At 55.2% G+C, this 8,088-nt stretch overlaps 1 protein-coding gene across 5 annotated transcripts in view; it reads left to right on the top strand.

The window, feature by feature from the left end:
* Positions 1 to 2,975: 2,975 nt before the first annotated feature.
* The window catches only part of PKNOX2 (PBX/knotted 1 homeobox 2), a 688,475-nt gene continuing 683,362 nt past the window's right edge, over positions 2,976 to 8,088 (top strand). For all 5 annotated transcript variants that reach the window (XM_073320703.2, XM_073320715.2, XM_073320717.2 and 2 more), the window contains exon 1: positions 2,976 to 3,023. The gene's annotated coding sequence lies outside the window, so the exon portion shown is untranslated. The remainder of the gene's footprint in view (positions 3,024 to 8,088) is intronic.

Genomic DNA, 8,088 nt, shown 5'->3' with positions numbered 1-8,088 from the left:
CATTTCCTAAATTTTGACAGGTTTCAGAGTAACAGCCGTGTTAGTCTGTGTTCGCAAAAAGAAAAGGAGTACTTGTGGCACCTTAGAGACTAACCAATTTATTTGAGCATAAGCTTTCCTGAGCTACAGCTCACTTCATCGGATGCATACGATATCCGGATGCATCTGATGAAGTGAGCTGTAGCTCACGAAAGCTTATGCTCAAATAAATTGGTTAGTCTCCAAGGTGCCACAAGTCCTCCTTTTCTTTTTCCTAAATTTTGAGTGTTTGACTTTGCATCCTTAATGTCCTTTTAATGTAATTTCCTACGTTTATTTTTTAAAGGGAATTCTCTCATGTGGCATTTAAATGGCTTTAAGACTTTATAACATGGCCAAAACACTGTATTCTTCCATCACATCAGTCTTGGAAACGGTTGAACCATTTTAGCTAAAACCTTTTTCTACCTGAGGAACATTGCAGCTTGAATGGTTAAAATTTGGCAAAGTTAAAAGCAACTGAAAAAGGTTCTTACAATGGAAGGTGTTAGGCAACCTTAATTTATAGGCAACTTCTAGCTCTGCCTACAATCCTTCTGAACTATTGGAGAATAGATAATCCTTGCATTTTTTTGCCACACCACATTTCATGTTGTTTGATACGGTATATACTGAAAACAAATGAGGAAAAAATAGATATGTGAGTACAAGTGGTCAAGACCTGCTTTTTGACAATTTCCCATATAAATAAATGCTTCATTCATCTGTCAGCTATGACTCACCTTAATTGTGGCTTGATCTTTCATTTCCTGTACCCAAAACTCACGTTGATTTTAATGGGGGTTTTTCATGTACAAAATGCTGGATCCACAGAAACAGGATCATATTCCTAATGTTTAAAGCTGGAGTAGAAGAAAAGTGCATTGAAAGCTTGAGCATCAGAACAAAGCTCTTTGCATAGCTGTGTAGGGTACAGGGGACCCAGACAAAAATGCAAAAGTGTGGATTTGTGTGAGGAGAAGAGGTTGTGAGGGGAAAGGCCTAGAGCTTGCATTCAGGCTGTCTACACTGCAATTTTGTAACCCCACAGCCAAAGCCTGAGTCAGTTGATGGGCCAGCCAGGGGTGTTTAACTGCAGTTTAGACATACCCTGTGTATACTGTACCTTTCTTTGGATGCTGTTTTTATAATTTTCTTCTTTGACTGGTGGTTTAGAAAAAATAGCACCCAGAATTAATTTAGAACTATATTCCTCAAGTAGGCAAAGTAGTTCAGTTTTACAGTAATGGAAAGAAGACCCAATGCTTTACTTTTCATAGGATCTCAAATCTCTGGTTATATATTGGCATATCATAGAAAATCCTGAAAGAACCATTTACATCTTGTAAGAAGAGTTGGGGGGAGGTGGAATCAGAATAACCTTTTGCAGGCTGTCCAAATTCAAGGTATACTAATAATCCTTCAATGCCACATAAAAATATAGAAAAAGCTACTTAAGCCCACTTCTTGCCTGGAATCTTGTGCAGTCACTTGCATCTGTACAAAACTCCCAATCAAATCAGAATCTTCCACAGACCCTTGTTGGTGGCAGTGTTTTACATGTACTTTGCAGAAGAAGCGTAAATGACTGCCCCAAGTGTAAGGCACTCATGCCCTCTATAGATACAGAGGTCAAATTCCATGTACATGCAATCCACACTGAAGTCTAAGAAGTTCACGCATGTGTAATCAAGAGGAGCATTTCTTCTTTGATATTTACCTAGGGTGACCAGACAGCAAGTGTGAAAAATCGGGACAAGGGGTGGTGGGTAATAGAAGCCTATATAGGAAAAAGTCCCAAAAATCGGGACTGTCCCTATAAAATTAGGACATCTGGTCACCCTATATTTACCAGGCCTGGGTAAATAGTGGGAAACAAATATTTGTTAAATAACTTAAGTTTAAATAAAATAATAAATGATGTGATTCAAATAAATAATGTGATAGATATTATTATTCAGACAGTACTGCTACTGAGGGGTGAGGGGGGTTTGTATTTATTAAAAAACATGCCCATTGCAACCTCTGCATCACTTTACACCGGATTTGTGTCAGTTTTATTATTGTTTTAAAAAGAACTTTATCACAGAGAGAACTCTCTCTACTTAATAGACTTCACAATCAATCAGTAACACTTCTGAAATTAACACCTTTGACCTGTGAATAAAACTCTCTAGTTTATCTATTTTTGTTGCTTCTTGGAGGAGCAAATCCTGGAATAATTTTGTTTAAAGGAAGGGCCAAGGAGAGTATTTAGCATCTCCCTTCTGTAGTTTTTAATGGATTGATCTCTCTTTTATAATTCCAATATATTATTTTGCATGCAGCAGGAGTGTAAAAGAATGCACTTCCCCTCAGTAAAGCGACTGGGGGGGGGGGGTTTCAACCCTCACATGGAGGGTGGGGGAGGCAAGCATTTACAACATCTAGGCGTAGGTGCTGGAATTAGGGGTACAGCCTTGCTGAGAGTGGTTTCCATCAGGGGCCCTGGATCAACGTTTATAGTGGAGGTGCTGAGAGCCATTGAACCGAACTGTAAACCCTGGCTAGGATGGAAACCAGCACCCCTAGTCCCAGCATCGATGGGTTTCCCTCACACCCGGGGCTTACAGTTTGGTTCAATGGCTCTCCGTACCCCCCTGTACAATTGTTCCAGCTAACCCGCATCTAGGGGTTGGGGTGAGATCTTTAAAATTCCCTTTGGAAGGAGTTAATACAGAGAAAAGGCCTTGTGGAGCTTGAGCCCCTGTCCCGCTGCTAACGTGTTTTCAAGCCCCAGCCCCGGGCGCCTCCCAGCCGGGCCGCTGTGCCGCAGGTCTGGGGAGCGCGCCCGGGACCGGGCCGAGCCCGCCGCCCGCCGCCCCCGGGCCGGCCCGCTAGAGGGAGCCAGGCGGCAGCCGGCGCGGGGCGGGGCGGGGCGGGCGGGGCCGTGACGCGCGGCGGCGGGCGGTGAGTATAGGCTGCGCGGCGCGGCCGGTGTCAGTGTGATGAAGATTGGCGTGCAGGTAAGCTGTCATTCAGCGCGGCCGGCGCGCACCCGGGGGCGGGCGGAGCCGGGCAGGGACCCGGCTGCGGGCAGGGGATGCGGGCGAGGGAGCCGGCCGCGCCGCCGGGCTGGGGAGAGGCGCTGCGCTGCGCTGCGGGGCGGGGGGCGCGGGCAGACGCTGGAGGGTAACCCCGCACGTGGGGGTTGGCGGGTGCTGTGCAGGGGCAGAAGGCGGGTGCGGCGGGGTCGGTGAGCGGGGGAGGCAGGGGGTGCGGGGTCGATGCGGGCTGGAGGGGCAGGGGATGCGGGCTGGAGGGGCAGGGGATTCGAGGCTAGTGTGGGCTGGAGGGGCAGGGGATGCGGGGTCGATGCGGGCTGGAGGGGCAGGGGATGCGGGCTGGAGGGGCAGGGGGTGCGGGACCGGTGCGGGCTGGAGGGGCAGGGGGTGCGGGACCGGTGCGGCTGGAGGGGCAGGGGGTGCGGGACCGGTGCGGGCTGGCGGGGCAGGGGGTGCGGGACCGGTGCGGGCTGGAGGGACAGGGGGTGCGGGACCGGTGCGGGCTGGAGGGACAGGGGGTGCGGGACCGGTGCGGGCTGGAGGGACAGGGGGTGCGGGACCGGTGCGGCTGGAGGGGCAGGGGGTGCGGGACCGGTGCGGGATCGGTGGGGGCTGGAAGGGCAGGGGGTGCGCGGTCGCTGAGCGGTGGCGGGCAGGGGGTGCGGGTGAGGCGCGGGGCAGGAGCGGTCGCTGGCTGAGGGGCCGAGGGCAGGACCGGCTGTTTCTGCGCTTGACTCCCTCCCCCTGGCCGGGTTTCGGTGCCGGTAGCTGGGCAGGCTGCGCCGTGGGGCCCGGCCCCCTCCGCGGGCCAGGCTGGGGAGTAGCGGCGGGACAGTGCCTGGCGGAGCGGCGGCGATGGGGGCCGCTGGGCATGCGGAGAGCCAGCTGCGGGAGGCGCAGCTCCGAACCCCGGCCTGGGCTGCCCGGACCCGCCGCTCTGGGCCCGGGGGTGCGGAGTTTGTGCGGGTTGCGGGAGCCGAGCTGCTGGCGGGGGTTGCGGGAGCGGGCTGACGGGAGGGTTTCGGGGCAGCCCCGCCGCGCTGCGCTCCCAGTGCTACCCCACTGCGATGGGCTGCGGACCCGGAGCTCCTGCGCCGGCGGCCTCCAAGGGTCAGTGCGGTCCGGGTGGGGAGAGCCCGGGGACCGGGCAGGAACTGGGCCGAGCCCGCTATTCTCCCCGGGCGGCTGGTTGCCCGCGGCTCCGCTGTCCCGCCCTAGCCACACGCCGCCCGGGCCTGGCACCGCTGCCCCGGGAGCTCCGTTCACCCAGCGGAGGGAAGGGCACAGGGGGCTGGCCGGCTGCTGGTTCCAGCCGGCGAGGCTGCCCGAGCTGGGCCGGGAGCCGAGGAGAAATCGCGGCGGCCGAAGCCCGGGCAGGCGGAGCGCAGCGCCAAGCTCGGCGCCCCCAGGGACTGGCTGGGCTCGGCAGCGCGGCGGGCAGGGAGACGCGGACTCGCCCGCACGGCGGCTGCTCCGGGCTCGCTGCAAGCCAAAGCCCGCGGGAGCCGGGCTGGTGGGCGCCGCAGCGCCGCGTGTAGGGGCTGGCCGGGGAGCTGGGGCGCTCCACTGCGATGGTCTCCCTTGGCGAGCCTCCTGCGAGCTGCCCCGGGCACCGCGGGCCCGATCCCGCCGGCGGGCGCTGTGCGGAGCCCTGGGCTTGGGGCTGGCGGTGCTTGGGGCTCCCTGGAGCGGGGCAGGCGGGGAGCAGCGCCCCTTGGCGGGCTGGGTGCCCGGGCCGTGCCCGGCGGGCACAGCGGTCTCCGTGTGGGCGAGAGGAGGAAGCTCCGCCAGGCGCCGTCTCGCCGTCAGGCCCGTGTCGCTTGCGGGTCGCTGCTCTCGGCGGGAGCGGTGCTGAGCGGAGCCCAGGCTGGGCGCTGCGCGCCGCGGACCGGCGGGAGCGGCTGTGGCTGCCCGCTGTGCCCACCCCGGACCCTGCTCTGCCCGCCGCGCTCGGCTCGGCGGGGAGGGACTCGGAGCCCCTGGCGGGGAGGGACTCGGAGCCCCTGGCTCGGAGCTGTTCGCAGCTCTCCCGTCGCCCTGGCTTTGTCCCGGCCGGCGTCTGGCGCGGCGCGGGGAGCGCAGTGAAACCGCTGTTCCTGGGGCGGCAGCAGCCACGTTAGTGCGGGAAGGGCGCGGGTCCGAGGGGCCCGATCCCATTCTCCCGGCTGAGCGAGGGCAAAGCTTGGCCGAGCGTCCGCTCCCCTCTCGGCTCCCCCCGACGCGCGCCAGGCCGGGGGCTGTTCCTAGCTTTGCTCTTCGCACCAGAGCGCTCGGCTGCAAGGCTTTGACCGTCCCCTGACACCGGAGCGGCGGCTGCCCTGCGTGCCGGCACCCCCAGCCCGCCCGCGCCGCGGCGTTTGGCGGTAGCTGACCCTCTTGCCGGGACGTTCAGCGGCAGGACTGTCCGAGCCCATCCGGCTACGCCAGTGATGGGATCGGGGGAACCCCTGCCCTGAGCGTGGCAGATCCCACAGGCTTGAAGTTCTGCCGAGACAACGCCCGCGGCCGTCGGGAGTGGGCGGGACGGTGCCGGCTCTGGCTGCGAAGGGGTCCCGCCTGGCGCTGTGCCCCGCTCCGGGCCCAGGCGCGCTGGGGCTGCGTGTTCGCTTCCACCGTGCTTGGGAACAAAGGGGACGGAGGCAGTTCGGGGGGTGCGCGGCTAGGCAGCGCCAAGAGGGGGCAAGCGACGGGGAAGGTGGGAGACAAATTCAACTTTATCCAAACCATGGCTTCGGGGTTACCCATCTCCGTGGTCAATGACGCGCGAGACGAATCTTCAAACGGGGCTACGGCGAGGATAGATGGGGCCAAGGGTCCTTCTCCTAAGCACACCTTTGCCTTTCCAAGACCGCCTTCTGCTCCTTTGTCTCCCCCGCTTTTCCGCCTGCCCTGGGTTTTGGGTGGCTCTGGCTGTCTCCCAAGTGAAAGAGGCCGAGCAGTAGCGGTTTCTTTTCCACGCCGGGATGCACGGGGCTGCTGAGACGTGTATGTGAGCGATGCACTTGCTGGAGGTTCAGAGCCCGAAGGGACGTGCCAGGGACAGGAAGGAAAGTGTGTGGATTAAGTGTAATGCAGAGCAGGTTCCAGAAAGAGGGTCTGGAGGAAGACAGGGAAAGGCACGTGGAAAGTCCGCAAAATCAAACCCCCGCACAGACTTGCCCTTTGCCTGGCTTGCCCAAGCGCTTTCCGCTGTCGGCCTGCAGATTGAACCGTGGGAGGGGCTGCAGTGCTTTGCTGACAGCAAAGTTGTCAAAACATGTCACCTGGTGTAGGAGAAAGTGCGAGTGAGACTGGTGCGGGGAGGGACTACAGGACACCTCTTTGTCTGAGTGCTGGTGCCCTGACTGTTCCCGTTGTTCTGGGGCTAAGGACCTCAGCTCCAGACTCTCTGGATTCTGAGATCTGAAACGGACCTTTTCAAATCGATTTGACAATTCTGTGCGCACAGGGCCCTTGCCAGGTAATTAGGAATGATGGTTGGTTTAGGTGCTAGTCCAGGATTCACAACTGTGTTGATCATGTTTCAGAGTAACAGCCCTGTTAGTGCCACAAGTACTCCTTTTCTTTTTGTGTTGATCATGGGGCTTGCTTGGTGTGTTACATACCAGCTGAATTGACCTAGAATATTGTAATGAAGGAATATTCAAAATCATGCCCTTTCGCCTGCAAGCCTGTGTTAGCAAGTGTGAATGGGAGGCATTTGTGGAAATCTCTGGAAGACCTGGATTTACTGCTCTGGTGCTGTCTGTGAAGTCTCACTTCAGACCTTACTCAGTCTTGAGTTTTCACAAGTAGTGCAGAGGAACCCCCTGCATTTTGCTTTCTTTACCCCCTTGTGTTCTATTTCCTGCGGAAGACTGAGAGTCCTTTCTTACTGAGTGTGTCATTGCATTACGTTATCTCACTGAAGACACAGAAAATGCTGGCTTCATGTAAAAAGAAAAGGAGGACTTGTGGCACCTTAGAGACTAACCCATTTATTTGAGCACAAGCTTTCGTGAGCTACAGCTCACTTCATCAGATGCATCATGTATTAGCACACCAGCCAGAGTCCCCCTTCCACCAGGGCAACTCCAGAATAACTGGAGTTTTAAAAAAATATTTTATATTTATACCAGAGACAATCTAGAGTAGCTGAGATCCAGGTTTGGTGCAGAGTTTAAATTAAACAAAACCACGGTGGCACTAACGCCAACCGTTGTAAAAGTTCAACTTCAGTGCAGTTTGCTTAAAGCTATGTCTCCTGGAGGCTTTTGTTTAGGTTGCAGCAGAGTTGGCCTTCCATGGTTTCTAGTTACATGAAGCTTCTATGAAGGGCCTTTCAGCTAAGATCTATCTCACTAAAAACACATCCCTCCATGTAACAAGAAACCCTAAACCAAGCAGGATATTTTAAAACTGAAGCAATGAAGATTAGATTAAGTCTCCTCCAAACAGCTCTGTTCTGTTATTATTTTTGGCTGGAATGTGGGGGAAGGCAGCTGTCTCTGACAAGCCTTGTGAGAGTCAGAATAGATTTTAAATGTGGGGTGGAACAGCTTTGCTGTTGTAAATAATAAAATTGACTCTGAAAGCACTACAATAGCAAGTTCTGAAATGGTTGGTGCTGCTATAAAGCACATTTCAGTTGGACTTTTTGTGATTGTTTTTACTAGAGGGGGTTGTGACCTCAGAACTGGGTTTTACATATGAATCACAAAGACCTTTAATTTGTTTATCTGTCTGCATATATTCACACATTCAGTTTCACTTTCTGACCTTATTGAACATGCTTTATTCTCTAGCCATTACTTTGAACTGCCTTCTTACATTTATCTGACCTATAGGTTTTACTTTTTACTATTTTTACAGTTGACTTTAAACGGGGATTCCCTGCATTAAATAACACTAATAAGTGTGTGGGACTCATTGTGAGGTGACAGCAGGCACTGCACAGTTAAGGTTGTAGTTGGATTTCCATTATGAGCCAGAATCTGACTCTTTTTCCCCCGTTCTCTTAAAAATCACAATGTCAAATTGGCCTCAG

The sequence above is a fragment of the Lepidochelys kempii genome, chromosome 22 (genome assembly GCF_965140285.1).
Source record: "Lepidochelys kempii isolate rLepKem1 chromosome 22, rLepKem1.hap1, whole genome shotgun sequence".
Classification (NCBI taxonomy): domain Eukaryota; kingdom Metazoa; phylum Chordata; order Testudines; family Cheloniidae; genus Lepidochelys; species Lepidochelys kempii.
This window is presented reverse-complemented; position numbering and strand designations above follow the sequence as displayed.